The sequence below is a fragment of the Rana temporaria genome, chromosome 3, assembly GCF_905171775.1.
Source record: "Rana temporaria chromosome 3, aRanTem1.1, whole genome shotgun sequence".
Classification (NCBI taxonomy): Eukaryota; Metazoa; Chordata; class Amphibia; order Anura; family Ranidae; genus Rana; species Rana temporaria.
Genome location: NC_053491.1, coordinates 244,042,151 through 244,057,107, shown reverse-complemented (window position 1 = coordinate 244,057,107; position 14,957 = coordinate 244,042,151). Strand labels below are relative to the sequence as shown.

Here is a 14,957-nt window from a genome sequence, read left to right as displayed (position 1 = left end):
TCGACTATTGGTACTCGACGATTATCTTGGAGCTACCATATATCACATTGAAGACAAGAATATTCATCCTCGAGAAGCCTTCTGTCAAGCAAAATGTGTTGATCTACTTGTCTTCCTTCATATGTTCAATCATATTTGCATCCCTTACTTGTTTGGATGGTATGTGGTTTTAATATCGTATAGATTTTAATGTATTATACAAAAAATACTTTTTTATTTTTTTATTTTTATTTTTTTTTCTAATATGGTGGCACATATAAATCCCCTTGTCTCATTGTTGCATTTGAATGACACTTATATTTTTGGGTAAGGTGCCTGCTCAATTAATATCGGGTCCTCCACCTATGTTGACCCATAGCACTTGCCTGGTAAAATGAAGAGTAGTACAGAATGCCATTATATTAATAGTGGACATTAAGCCAATGAGCATTTTTGACAACACAGGAAGCTTGTCTACATTGGAATAAAAGCGCAAAAAAATTAGGTACCCCCCTGTATGTTTATGCACATTGGCTACTTGCCTTTTAACATGGAGTGGGGCCATTATGGAAATTGGGCCAAAATACTGATGGACAATGTAACACATACCTGTCAGAATAAATATGCATTTGAAGGTGCAGATGCTGGTGGTATTCTAATAATTGTTTAACGTGACCCTCTTGCTATACAAAATGTTTTAAAGCAAGACCTACCTATGGGAAAAAATTGTGTAAATGCCTTTCCTGCTGCCCACCCTGCCAAACACTGCTTTATTCCAGCGAAATCTGCTGAAATCTGCTGAAGTCCACAGGGAAGCCAACAATCTTGTAATGGGTGAAGATCACAGAAGGAATCTGTGACAACTCCAGAGGACCCATTAGATAAAAACTCCCAGAAGTGGCAGTTTCAGTGTGGACTTTAACAGATTTCTTAGGACTAGAACCTCCTTCGGTGGCACTGGCAGCAGAAAAACTAAGCATGTCCTGTCTTTTACAAGTATGGCTTGCTTTAAAACATTTTGTATAGTGACAACGACCTCAGAGAAGTTAAAATATAGGGAGGTTGTACTGGCTGTGTATGTATTTCTTTATTGCAGTTCATTGGCACACTAAGTGGTAAAGTGGTGAAGAGAATGTCGACTCTAGAGCTTTCACATTTAAAATAAAGTCTAGAATGGAAAGAAGATTTTCTGTCTCGACGTCTATTTAAAGTGGAACTTTACCCATAACAACTTGATAAAAATAATGTTCTTTAGCAAGGAACATACATTCCACAGTAATAATTATGTTACCAAAATTAGTGTGTGCTGTAGATTGCCTCCAGTGTTGCTCCTGTTTCTTCTTGCTGGTGGCTGCCATTTTGCTGAAGCCCAGAGCCCCTGAATCTTTAGGCTGTCAGCAGATCGACCTCTACAAATTCGGCACAGTGCCTACAAATAGAAAGCAACTGAGCATGTGCAGAGCAGAATAGACAATGTATTACTGAATTTTAAACCATATTAGCGCCTTTTTTAATGTTTTACTTATCTATACCTGCAAAAGGGGCCAGCCTGAAGGGATATACTAGGACTTCATTTTCTGACTAAAGTTTCATTTTAATGAAGAAAAAATATAGAAAATATAGTTTTTCTTTGTGCATTGGCTATCTTGGGTTTGGGTGGGTGCTTTGGGTAACTTCTCTGTATGAATTTGTAGCTCAATGTTGGTTGGTTTTCTGTATGCTCTCATGAGATTAGTGTGCCAAACATTCTCCTCCCATCACCCAGTATAATGAAGTTTCATTGTATCAAATAGAGTCAAGCCATGTGAAACACATAATACTGTGACGGAATAATTATTTCTTTGCCTTTTATACTTTTCAATTTGCATGTATCTTGTGTTAAACAATACTGGGCTTTGTTTGTGTGTGTCTTCAGGGGCTTTTGGCTGATTAGTTGGGATGGAGCACAAATATTCACTTACTCATTCCTTCCTTTTCCACACGGCTCCCCGCTATACTTGGGAGGCCTCAGAGGAGCCCGCACTAGGGAGGGTTTGATTGCCTGTAATTTAATATGAAAAAGGTGATAAAGCATAAACACATTTTATTTCCAATTACAAAACCATATTTCAGTGCAAGTATGTACTTAGTAGCTAGCTAACTGCAAACATATGCTGCATGAGGCACATATGAAACCATGTATAGCTGTCGTTTTCCTTGTTTGGCAATGCGTCAACTTGAGCATTCAAAATGAATACAGCTTTTTTTTCTTCCCTCAAAACATATGAATAGTGTTTTTTTCAGTAGGTTTATATATAGTGTTTGTGTGTGTATATATAATGACAAACCAATCTCTTACCACTGTTTTAAATATGAAAAAAAAATTCTAGGTGGGAGTGCATTGCCTTCATCATTTAACACCTTCCCACCCGGCCTATAATAAATTGGCTGGGCGGGCCTTTTGCCGGTCTCAGATGACGTCCGCTCAGGGGCGTGATCTGTCACTGGCTGTGTCCCCAAGACACAGCCAAAGTCTGATCACTATACTGGCCCGATGCCTGTATCATGTGATCTCTGTGACCAGTCACAGCAGATCACATGCCAATTTTGTAAACAATGAATGGCTTCGTTTTCATGCCATCCATTGTATAAAATTGGGTTGCTAGCTGTGATTGGTGACAGTGATCACATGGTACAGACAGGGCCAATAACAGCCCATCTGTACCATGTGATTTAGCTTTTGCCATTCACAGCTAATCGCAAAAAGACACAGAATTAATCAGTTTAATTCAGTAAAAATTGTTGCTTCTACCAATGAAATTTATTGGTATAAGAAATCATAATGTGTAAAAATTAAAAAATCTCTATCACTTCCCTAGAGTAGTACAGTGTTACTTTTGCTCTGGTAACGGTGTGTTTAAAAAATGTAAAATAAATAACAAATGGAATAGAAAAAATTGAAAGAATGATTAAACATTATTTATTTTTTTTTATTTTTTTTTACATACTGTCACAAGTCTGTGTCCCTGATCACTGCCACACTAATTATTTGAGAACACTGTACTGCACTGGTGAGAGTATGTAAAACAATTTAAAATATTTCTTAATTTTTCCAAAAATTGTGACAAAAAAATAACTTTAAAAAAATGCCTCTCACTAAATACCTTGGACTGTCTACTTTCCAAAAAATGGTTATTTGGGGCATATTAGTATTATCATGGCATTTTTGGGCCTCAAGAAATGATAGGCCATCAGTACATGAGGATTGATCGATTTTCAGATATATACCATAATTTGTGGACTCTATAATTTTCCTACAAACTAAATAAGAAACTCTGATTTTCACCAAGGAATGTGGGAGAATACATTTTGACCTACATTTATGAAGAAAGGTAAATATCAAAAATGTATAACAGAAATGTTTCAAGATTTTGGATGTTTTTTTGTTTATTTTAGCAAAAAAAAAAAACAGTGGTGATTAAATACCACCAAAGGGGAAGCTCAATTTGTGTGAAAGAAAAGATAACATTTCCTATGGTACAGTGTTGCATGACCGCGCAGTTGTCATTCAAAGTGTGAAAGCACTGAAAGCTGAAAATTTACCTGGGCAAGAAGGGGGTGAAAGTGCCCTGTATTGAAGTGGTTAAGTAGGGTGGTGATTTAGTCCAAGTCAAATATGGAGTTCCTTCTATTGGCTTAAATACAGATGTTTATTTAAAGATGAACTCTAGACAGATATTAAGGACCGATGAAAGCAGGTATGTTATTAGAAAAGACTACATATATTTTCCACCTCAAGTACCCGAATTTACTTCATTATAGCTTCTTGTATTTCCCTGTATAGCCGCACATAGTGACAGAAGGATAGGCAGTACTCAGTTGGGTGTCCGGCATTTGCACGTACTAAAGCTGGCCATAGATGGTGCATTTTTTTTTTTTTTTTCCTGCAAAAGAAAATAATTTGATTCCCCCATCATCACACCACCAAAGTACAATACAGGTGCTATGGAGAACCAGACATTCATATCACCCCTCAGTATGGACTATAGCTTAGGCAGCAGAACAGTTGATAGCGCTTCCACCTGGCAGCACTAGGGGTGTCTGTTCAAATCCCAGCCACGACACTACCTGCCTGAAGTTTCCATCTTCTTCCTGTGCCTGCGTGGGTTTCCTCTGGGTACTCCGGTTTCCTACCACACTTCCTACCACACTTGAAAGACATGCTGGTTTTTCTTGTGAAAAAAAAAAAAAGACATGCTGGTAGGTTAATTGGCTCCTGTCTAAATTGACCCTAGTATGTGTATGTATGAGTTAGGGACCTTAGATTGTAAGCTCCTTGAGGGCAGTGAATGTGCAATGTATGTAAAGCGCTGCATAAAATTGACGCTATACGAGTTCCTAAAATAAATAGAGGTAGGAAAAATATTTTTACCTTGATTGAAAATGACATTCCCCTGTTAGATTGTCCAAATCCTCACACAATCTCTTTTGTACATCTTTTTCTTTAATAACCAAGCCCTCCAGTGTTACCAGCCTAGCATATAAGATGGTATCCCCATAGCAACAGACACGCAAGCAATCTGGGCCTTTTGCCGTACGAACATTAACCTGTGAACCTGTTGCCATGAGACAAGTGTTTCAAGAAGGGCCCCAGAACAAAAGAAATGTGGTCACCCCTAGAAACCCTCGCCCAGCACATATCCTATGTGTCACAATGTAAGGGCAGGGTTTGTTTTCCTCTGACTGGCAGCAGGTACATACTGTATGGTTTATTACTGTAGTAACTGCTAGTTAACTGGGACTGACTCATTGACCATGTGGCTCCCTCCTCGCATCGCCTGCTTTCAATGAATTATTTATGGAAGAACCTCATAGAACTCTCAAGGCCATGCTTAAAACATAAATTTTTATTGCTACCACAATTTTTTTTTTTTGGTGATGGGAGAGTGGAAAATATTGGAGGTAGTACTGGACATTTTTGGATTATCCAGTGGACTATTTTACAATTATGCCTCCTAAGCAGGGGTCAAGTCCTGGGGAAAAAAGATCCCCCAAGATCCCCTCTCCTACCAAAAAAAATAAATGATACGCTCATATGCATAATTACAAAACCGCATGTTTTTTTTCAATCCACTGTACCTTAGTAATCCTTTATGTTACTGGCCGCTTCCTGTATATGGATTCATCAGGAAGTGTTAAGCAAGTTCTTTCTAAATCCTGTGATAACTTTCTGCAGACTAAGGTTCGCCTGCCCCTGACAGTGACTTGAGCTGGGCATCGCCGCTTAGTTAAGGATTGGCTCGGGCGGCTTGGCTGCTCTCTGCTGCTCTAGTCCTGCAAAGGGAACTGCGTTCCTGCTGTGAAAAAAGTGCAGGAACTTTGTTCCCACGCGTTCCCGCAGGACTTGAGCCCTGCTCCTAAGGATAGGTTCCACATGATCCCCACACCATCCAACACTTCCTTCTGGAACATCAGAAATTTAAAAGTGGCAGGTACCTTTTGGTACCAGGCTGGTGTTTGAATTAGAGCAGGGGTGTCAAACTGGCGGCCCTCCAGCTGTTGCAAAACTACAAGTCCCATGAGGCATTGCAAGGCTTAACAGTTATAAGCATGACTCTCACAGGCAGAGGCATGATGGGACTTGTAGTTTTGGAACAGCTGGAGGGCCGCCAGTTTGACACCCCTGAATTAGAGCGACCTGCTTTCTATGTGGTTATCTATAGGGTTGTGTGCCATGCTGGTAGCCTCATGGGAGGTCCTTTGGAGAACCAGGTATCCGTATCAGCCCTCAGTATGGACTATGTTTCACACAAGTCCATGCCGAGTGGTTTGCTCATCGATGTTGATAATAATGGGTTGCCTTGACTTGTTAGCAGTGCAGAACAGAACATAGCCTGCTTCAGCTTCACAGTCAGACTATAAAAAGCTCAGATGTGTTACGTGACTAGTCATCTCTTAATTGAAGGAGTGTCTTGTATTTTTATGTATTTTGTAACAGCCAGCTTGATCAAGCGGAGAACACAGCATTAGAAATAGCAGCCGCCTCGTCTTAGGTGGATGAACAGTGGTAACTGTTATGTAGCTGTTAGGACAGCCTGTCCTGATCTTTTCTGGATAGAGGAGCAAAAGGTGCATGTGGGAGTAGAGATGCAACACATACTGATACAGATCTCATGGCTTTTTTTATTATTATAGTCTCCTTCAAAATGAATATTGAGATATTTCCTTCCAAAATGTAATCCTCAGGTTGCAACAATGACATTGAATGATATAGATGACATTTACCTTAATTCTCACTTAAAATGAGTGCATGAGCTATGAGTAAGCACTGATTGTAGTGCGAAACGTCATCTGTATGCCCCTGTCTTTGCTGTGATGTGTGGTGTTTGAATACTTTTACCAATAAAAGGCAACCAAGAAGGTTTTTCCAGAGTGCGGCTGTCCAAACATTTCTTTCTACAATTAAAATAAGTGCACACACTGAATGGTAGTCAAATTTCTATTTGCTGTAAAAACGCTGTCGTGCTAATTTTTGCCCTTTTGCAACCCAGCTTAGTTGGGACACAACGTAGCATTCAACAGTAAGCTCTGGTTCACACTGGTGCGTTTTGACATGCCAAATCGGCGGGATTTGACAGCAATAGCACCGTCCTAATCGGTGCAACACCGCATCTGTGGCGCTGCACCGATTTTCAAAAGGTAGTTCCTGTACTACTTTTTGCAATTTCGGGCAACGATTTAAATTGACGTCTGTGCAGAAACCTGCACAGATGTCTCTGAAATTGCGGCCGAAATCGGGACTGACCGGCGGGAATTCGCAAGCCGAACTCGCAAGGCTTCATTCTCGCAGCCCAGTGTGAACCTGGGCGGAATAAAACTTGCCTAAAGTAAAATTCACATTTTCACTTTGATCATTTACCATTCAGCTATGTTGCATAAAAGTCGCACCCATGTCCTAAAATCTTATTCAGACTTTGATAATATTTGTGGTACATATATGTACAAAGTGCAAATTATCAAATGTATTTTTTATAAAAAAAATCTAAGAAATTAAAATTATATGGATCTCAGTTTGCTTAAGACCCCTTTCACACTGAAGCGTTTTACAGCGTTTTAGCATTAAAAATAGCGATATTAAAATGCTCAAACGCTCTACATGCATCTCAATGGACCCTTTCACACTGAGTCCTGCAAGCAGCATCTTTGGGGCAGCTTTTGGGTGCTGAAAAAAACGCCCCTCTCCATTGAAATGAATTGAAAGCGCTGTAAAAACGCCTTACCCTTTCACACTGAGGCGTTGCACTGGCAGGGCGTTGAACAGTCCTGCAAGCAGCATCTTTGGGGCAGCTTTTGGGTGCTGAAAAAAACGCCCCTCTCCATTGAAATGAATTGAAAGCGCTGTAAAAACGCCTTACCCTTTCACACTGAGGCGTTGCACTGGCAAGCAGCATCTTTGGAGCAGCTTTTGACCGCTGAAAAAAACGTTCCAAAAACGCCCCTCTCCATTGAAATGAATTGAAAGCGCTGTAAAAACGCCTTACCCATTCACACTGAGGCACTGCAAAAACGCCCTAAAACGTTAGGGTCTTAGCGGTGCTTTACCAGCACATTGGGATTGCAGATGAGGCAACGCTCGAATAACGCCCTAGTGTGAAAGGGGCCTAAAAGTTGAAGCCCTTTTCCTGGCACATCATGGCCGCATACAATGAGTTGTGGGTCTGCCCTCCCCTGATCAGGACTGGAGTCGCGCTACCTCAACTCACGACCGTAAGGCCTCTTACACACAAAACGGGCTGTAAAGCTAGTAACAAACAACGCCTGTAAAAAAGCGGCGTTCAAAACTCGATTTTTGGCGTCAATGCGCGTTAAACGTCGTTTGTAAGCGTTATCGCTAAGGCGTGTTTTTTCCCAAAAAAATCCCTCTGCTATTTTCCACTCGTAAATTACCCACAATGCCAAAGAAAAGTATAAAACAACGTGCGATATCACATAATTAAACATTTTACAGCTTAAAAACGCTGATGCTAAAAAAAACTTTGGTATATCTCTAATTCACGTTTTTGAGCTTTTTCCGAAGTCGGCGTCAAAACAGCTCTAGTGCTGGAGCCTCAGAACGCGCTGGTCCTTGTTTTTTTTATTTTGGAGCTTAAAAACGACCATGCCCGTTACAGCTCAAAAACGCCATGGTGTGTATGAGCCCATTGAATAACATGGAGTGGCGTTCTTAAAGCGGTAGTTCACCCCCCCCGACACATTTTACCATCGAGACAGGCATTGTAGCGCGAGCTACAGTATGCCTGTCCCGATTTTTTTAACCCCGTACTCACCTTGTAGTCGTCCATCGTAGATTTCGGCTCCCGCGGGGAATGGGCGTGCCTATGGAGAGGGAGGATGATTGACGGCCGGCCCTGGCACGTCACTCTCCCCGAAGACAGCCGGAGTAGGTCTCGGCTCTTCACGGCGCCTGCGCACAGGCTATGCGCACGCGTCGTGAAGACCAAGCCTATTTCGGCTATTTCCGGAGAAGCGTGACGCGCCAGAGCCGGCCGTCAATCATCCTCCGTCTCCATAGGCACGCCCATTCCCCGGTATCTTCGATGGACGACTACAAGGTGAGTACGGGGGTAAAAAATTCGGGACAGGCATACTGTAGCTCGCGCTACAATGCCTGATTTTAGGGTAAAAGAAAAAAAAAAAAATTTTTCCCGTCGATAGGGTGAACCCCCGCTTTAAGCAGCAAAAAAAGCTCAAAAAAGCCGCTGTTAAAACATCTGTGTGTGTGTGTGTGTGTATGTGTATGTATGAGGCCTAAAATTTGGAAAATTACTTGTGGATACTTGCTTGTATGGCCAGCTTTACGGGGAGAAAGGCCTGGGGACTAAAGTAGTTAAACCTGTCCAAACGATCTTTCTTGTAGTAGTTGGTCCACAGCTGCTTTCTGCTTCCTCAAAGTGAGATTGCTTTCGGAGATGACCAACTATCGCCCAATGCCCATGCCCAGTTGTAGAGTTGTAAACCTTTTGGCTAGAAATGAAGAGAAAGTATTATTAACTGGGCAACCGACAAATTAACACCACATCCCTAGGTAAATAGCACATGGAGGGGAATTTTTATTGGATTTTTTTAGGTACAAAAAGAAATAGAAAAGTATATAAATTTAATAAGTTAAAAAAATCTTTTTATATGATTACAAAAGGTACATTCAGAAGATGATCTTGATATACAAACAGAAGGTGCAAACTGGTTAGATCTAATCAGTTTGGACCTTCTGTTTGTATATTAAGATCATCTTCTGAATGGCATTTTAATTTATTACATTTATATAGTTTTTTTTTTCTTGTGTATTTTTTTGCACCTAAAAAATCCCATAAAAATTCCTCTATGCTACTTTTGGCTAGAAAGCTTTCCCTGTGTGACTCCTGTGAGCGCAGCAAGAAAGCAGTAGCTGTGTTATGTGGGAATTTTATCTCTTGTAAAAGAGCTTAATCCGTTATCTTGTTTATGACCTGTTTGACCATTAAATAAAATAAATGGGTAAACAATACATTGTGCAAATGTATCCAGTGTCTTTCCATAGTAACGTTGCTATCCGGTATAGGGAGTGCCATAGCACCTGCTTGTGTGTAGTTATTACCTTATCAGTGAAATAAAATCAGTCATGTGGCCGATAGCCGAACAAGCACAGGCTTGTTTCCTTTCATTCATTATGTGCTGGGAATGTGAACACAATGCCATTATTTTTATACGCGTAATACTGTAATTAATGAATGTCAGTTCTCATGTTGACTTATTACGGTTTTTTTTTTTTCCTGTTGGTAAATGCACCGTAGGTCTATCATTTAAAATACATACATCTCATAAAAAAAATATGGCCAGGCATGACAGAGTTACGAGGTACAATGTGTGTGTTTTCAAGTCATTAGAGACTGCAGAGAGTCTATTTTTTTTCTATTAAACAGACTTGGTTCATTAAGATGGAGAGCTAAAGGGGATGCCCTACATACATCTTCCCTACCCCCCCCCCCTTTCACTACTCTGCCAATCACATCCTACCTCCCTACCCTACAATACATTTAGATAGTATGCCCCTGGTGGAATATATAGAGCTTCCTCATGTGTACATGGAGCAAGAGCATACTTGTTTGCACCTATGGTTTTGGGTAAAAAAAAATATTTTGCATTAGTGTTTACGTTTTAAAATTTTTTGGCCCTTGAGCACAGCCCTTAAAGCAGTAGTAAACCACGGCAGTTTGAAAAAAAAAACCCTACAAGGCAATTGCATAACGTGCATACTAGCACATTACAAAATAGTTACATTAGAACAAAGCCCTCCGGCAACGCGCTGTCACTGCTGAGAGGGCTGACATCTTCCCCCGCTCTTTCATCCAGGTTCTCGGGCTCTGGTAGTGTGAGTGGCCAGAGCCACGATGACGTCACTCCCACTGGAGCCCTCTGTTCCAGCACGAAGCTCTGGTATGCTGGACCTTCAGGGCGCATGCACTGGTGACGTCACTGGCTGCATCCGGGTTGAATATCCTAAAACGTTGCACATTTAGGAAATATTCCTTTTACCTACAGGTAAGCTAAACCTGTAGGTAAAAATCACAAAGCGGGCTTTACTACCGCTTTTAATGTTGATCTGCGCTTTGCCCTTGAGGGTTTACGTTACTGTTGGCCCTGTATTTGCCTAAACTTCCAATTAACCACTGTTGACCAACAAAAAAGCTCTGTGTAAGCTTCAGGGTGCAACTTGGAGCATACAGAGGGCTAAAAACAGGGGTGGGTGCCTAAGCGGCCAATCAGCAAGCACCCTAACTGTCACATGGAAAAGAAAAGGAGAGAGTCGCATGCTTTCTCTATACCCAGAAGAACCAGATATGTCATCTCCTCCACGAGTCAATTGGAGCAGCAAGTTTAAGAAGCCGGTGGAGCTGGCATTAAAGGGGTAGTCCTGGAAAATTATGGTGATCACTATCTGTGGCTAAGATCATGCTTTCAATATGGCCACGATTCTCTGTCTGCACCCAACATTTCTTATACTATTGGAATGCTATGGGTTGTAAGGGATTGTATTAATTGCTTGGCTGAACAGGCCATGGGAGTGATGGGGCTAGTAGGGTTGGTATATACTAGGGATTATTTATTTTTTTACCCTCCCTTTACCTTTCTATGTTTCACATCCACAGCAGTGTCTTTACGAATAAATAGCTATCCCCAAATTCTTACCGTCTTTACAGATAACAAGATTAAAAATTTAGAAGTAATAATGTAGGTGTAAATGATTTGCTTCTACGATGGTTCTAAGTCTTTCTTGAAATTTACTAACAGAGGTTGGGAGTAAAAAACATAGAAGAAAACAAGATAGTGTTGTTGGTGTTTAGTTGGTATGTTGTTGTAACAAACTGTATCCGATTTGTGTCGTGTGAAGATACTGGTCTGGTTGAGCTCCACCTGAGCTTGTGCAGACATTTTTAGAAGCATTGAGAGCTAAATATACCATGACGACCAACAACTGATCGTACTCAGCTGCTGCTTTGTAGAGCCACTGGAACTCTGCAAGAGGACAACGTGACAGAAGAGGCATTGGTCTCCTGATAAATACATAGGGAAGGCTTCTTAGGCAAAAACTTGGTATTGGTTTAAAGCGGGGTTTTGGGCATAATTTTTTTTTTTGTTGCAAGCTAAAATGAATCCCATTAAATAGTCCCTAAAACATATTAATAGCTCCCCAATCCTTCCAGAAATCATTGCAAACGCTTGCCTTGTATCTTCCAGCTCATGTTGTGGCCATATCCATCATTTGTGTGGGCATGTGAAGCCCAGTTCCTTTTTCTTCCTGGTTTTCAGAGAGAGGTGCATGCTGGGCGATTTTTAGGCACAGTAATGCCCATTGCCTCTGGGAAATAATTGTAATTTCCCAGGAGGCAATGGGGTCTTAGGACAGGAAGTTAAACCACCTAGGATCAGGAACTAGGCAGAATATGAAATATGCCTAGTAACAGCCAGATGGAAGTGAGTTAAAAAAAATATATTTTTTTAACGTTAAAGGCAAGCTGTTAATAGTTCATTTTTAGGGTGGAATTTTGCTTTAAAGTAATTCTGTATTGAAGAAACATGGAGCTTGCCATTACTGGCCTCTCCTACTGAAATGATGCTTGTGTGTCTTTCTGATCGGGTATCTTCAGTACTTTCCTATTCACTGACCTGTATGTAAATCGGGAGTCTTGGCTTCCCTCTGACTTTCATCCCCTGCTTGCTCTAAGTTTATGACTGCTTTGAAGCCATTCAGAAGCATTGATTTTTAATATGAAATGTGTTTTTCATTGCTAAAAACGAACCGAATGCATTCTTAAATGCAAAAAAAAAAATACCCCACTGGAGCAAATTGGTCCACGCTTTTATACATTTGTTTTGTTTTTTAATGGATCATCTATAGGTATAAGGTTCTATAAATAGAGGTTTTCTATTAATTTATTCAAATTTTTTTTCTATTGGTTGAACTGGATGAACTTTTTTTTTTTTTTTTATGTAAATATGTAACCTAGTGTATGACAAGAAATTTTTTTATGGCTGTCATGAAAGCCAGAAATTGGGCAATCACAATGCATTTATAGGGTCCATGCACACTAGGCAGCTGAAAAAAAAAGCCATAACCTTGATTACTATAATCAATGTACACTTGAAAATACCAAATGCTCATAAAACGCCATGTTTATGTGCATCAAGGGTTCTTTTTGCCTGAAAGCTCCTCCCAAAAACACGATTCTGATCTGTGTGTTTTTTTTTGTTTTGTTTTTTTTTCTGCCTGAAAAACGCTTTTTTGCAAATATGCCTGTAAACTCCCTAATGTGAATGGACAAATAGACCAACATAGAGCTGATTTTACAGGTAGAAGGAAAAAGAAATGGCAAAAGCCTGTATAAGCAGCATTTTTTATGCCCAGTGTGCATGGACCCATATCCATGGTCTAATAAATGACATTGTCCTCATTGTATGTTGTAACCCGGCTGCTGATGACAGCCAGGGCGAAGGGGTTAAACCTTTCCAACACAAAGGCCCCAGGAAGGAAGGAAAGGCTGGGGAACAGCACATAACTTCCAATGGGATGAATTTACATTACCTGTCGTCTTCTGCGTTTCATGCAAACACTGGGCCCGGTGATTGGAAACAAATTCATATATAATAAGGGAAATGGTTACTGCATATTTCCACTGCAGAACAACTGCTGTGATCTCGTGGGGAAACAGACAGGAAGGTATACAGGCTTCCGAACCGTTTATCCTCGGAGGGACCATTTATTTCCTCCTTTTCAGGTTTTTTAGAATACCCATACAGCATAGGGCCTAAGCGAAGAGCCATCTTGGTGTACGTGTTATAGTGCATGGTCGAAGCAGCTTGCAGAGAGGAATGCCACTGTTTACTAATGGCTCAAATATATGGTATGCTGTAGCTGAAAGGGCTGTTTAGTATTTTTCATTTTAACAGATGTTTATGGGATGGTCCATGTTTTGTACGGATGTACATTTGACTGGCAGGTGTGTAGTATTCAATGAGCAGTTGCATTATGAGTAGCACTCTACTTTTCAGGGCTGGTGTCCTAGGGCTAACTCCCACCAGGTTTTCCTGGCTTTTCTTTTTTTTTTTTCTTTAACATGCTACAAAATGTTCCACAATCCAATACAAACTGGTAGTTAAAGAATAAGTTGCAAGAAATACTGGTACATCAACTGCCATTGCTGAACTTCTCTTGAAACGAGTGTTCTGGTTCTGTGGACATAGAGTCAGGGGTGTCAAAATCAATTTTATTGTGGGCTGCATCAGCATTGTGGTTGCCCTCAAAGGGCCCGTTGTATCTTTCGGACTAGTCGTCTAGAGCATGGGTCTTCAAAACTACGGCCCTCCAGTTGTTCAGGAACTACAATTCCCATCATGCCTAGTCATGTCTATAAATGTCAGTGTGTTACAATGCCTCATGGGATGTGTAGTTCTACAACTGCTGGAGGGCCATAGTTTGAGGATCCCTGGTCTAGAGCATCCCACTCCCCCTTACATCAGATGTCAAGACTCCCCCACCATCCCTTACATCACAGTGCACCTCCTTGTGCTGCTGCTGGGAAGAGCTGGGTGGAAGTTGGTAAGCAGAAAGCGCAAGGTATGGAGGAGGACCAGAAGAGGGCTGGATTCAGCTGCTGGTGTCTGCTGAATGCTGAGACTAGGGGAGGAGGAGATGAGGGGGTGCTGTGGCTGCACAAAGATATGCAGGATTTGTTGGATGGGTTTTGTCCTCCTCTCTGCTGCCAACTGATGAGGTGGTGAATGGTGGGGGGACAGAGACGAGCCTCTCCACAACTGCATGAAAAAGTATTTCTGTTGACGACTGCTGAAAAAAGGTGGAGCTAGAAATGATGGGAGGTGCTGCAGAAGAGGTGGGGGGACCACATAAAATGGCCTGGAGGGCCAGATCTGGCCCACGGGCCTTGTGTTTGACAACATGTGGTTTAGGTGATTGACCTAATAGAAGTATTTTAGGCTGGCCATACACTATACAATTTACAATTTTCCTGTACAAATTTTGCTTTAGGTTTACCAAAACCATATAATATGAGGTCAAACCTAAACACTTTCTATTCGTATGCAGTCAGGGAGGCCCTTGTACTACATAGTTGAAGGTAAATCTAAAGGAAATTGAGCAAGAAAATTGTATAACGTATGGCCAGCTTCTGCCTTTGTGTGTTCTGCGTAGGTGATTTAGAATGTGTAGGAACCTGAGGATGAGCAAAGCAGCTGACTCTTTCAGAAGTAGCTTAGCAATGGCATCCTTTGCATTTCTGTCTTAAGTTTCTAGTGAGCCCCAGTGGATTGGGGACTGACAGGATTGTCATTACTATGCATTTGACAATTTTTCATATATTTCTGTATGTTTCTTGCTTATAAAAGTTTGGCCTGTTCGTTAATGCCAAAGGTACAATGAAAAACGCAATAACCCATAGTACATATTA

At 41.0% G+C, this 14,957-nt stretch overlaps 1 protein-coding gene across 2 annotated transcripts in view; it reads left to right on the top strand.

Annotated features, from left to right (window-relative positions):
- Nucleotides 1–14,957, top strand: part of NEURL1B (neuralized E3 ubiquitin protein ligase 1B) — a 537,508-nt gene that overhangs the window by 496,538 nt on the left and 26,013 nt on the right. The gene's annotated exons all lie outside the window — the stretch shown is intronic.